Source organism: Mustela nigripes, chromosome 13 (genome assembly GCF_022355385.1).
Source record: "Mustela nigripes isolate SB6536 chromosome 13, MUSNIG.SB6536, whole genome shotgun sequence".
Taxonomy (NCBI): Eukaryota; Metazoa; Chordata; class Mammalia; order Carnivora; family Mustelidae; genus Mustela; species Mustela nigripes.
In genome coordinates, this window is record NC_081569.1 from 10,775,361 (window position 1) to 10,776,354 (window position 994).

Here is a 994-nt window from a genome sequence, read left to right on the forward strand (position 1 = left end):
TACACCAACAGCAAGACAGAAGAAAGGGAAATTAAGGAGTCAATCCCATTTACAATTGCACCCAAAACCATAAGATACCTAGGAATAAACCTAACCAAAGAGACACAGAATCTATACTCAGAAAACTATAAAGTACTCATGAAAGAAATTGAGGAAGACACAAAGAAATGGAAAAATGTTCCATGCTCCTGGATTGGAAGAATAAATATTGTGAAAATGTCTATGCTACCTAAAGCAATCTACACATTTAATGCAATTCCTATCAAAGTACCATCCATCTTTTTCAAAGAAATGGAACAAATAATTCTAAAATTTATATGGAACCAGAAAAGACCTCGAATAGCTAAAGGGATATTGAAAAAGAAAGCCAATGTTGGTGGCATCACAATTCCGGACTTCAAGCTCTATTACAAAGCTGTCATCATCAAGACAGCATGGTACTGGCACAAAAACAGACCCATAGATCAATGGAACAGAATAGAGAGCCCAGAAATAGACCCTCAACTCTACAGTCAACTAATCTTCGACAAAGCAGGAAAGAATGTCCAATGGAAAAAAGACAGCCTCTTCAATAAATGGTGCTGGGAAAATTGGACAGCCACATGCAGAAAAATGAAATTGGACCATTTCCTTACAGGACACATGAAAATAGACTCAAAATGGATGAAGGACCTCAATGTGCGAAAGGAATCCATCAAAATCCTTGAGGAGAACACAGGCAGCAACCTCTTCGACCTCAGCCACAGCAACATCTTCCTAGGAACAACGCCAAAGGCAAGGGAAGCAAGGGCAAAAATGAACTATTGGGATTTCACCAAGATCAAAAGCTTTTGCACAGCAAAGGAAACAGTTAACAAAATCAAAAGACAACTGACAGAATGGGAGAAGATATTTGCAAAGGACATATCAGATAAAGGACTAGTGTCCAGAATCTATAAAGAACTTAGCAAACTCAACACCCAAAGAACAAATAATCCAATCAAGAAATGGGCAG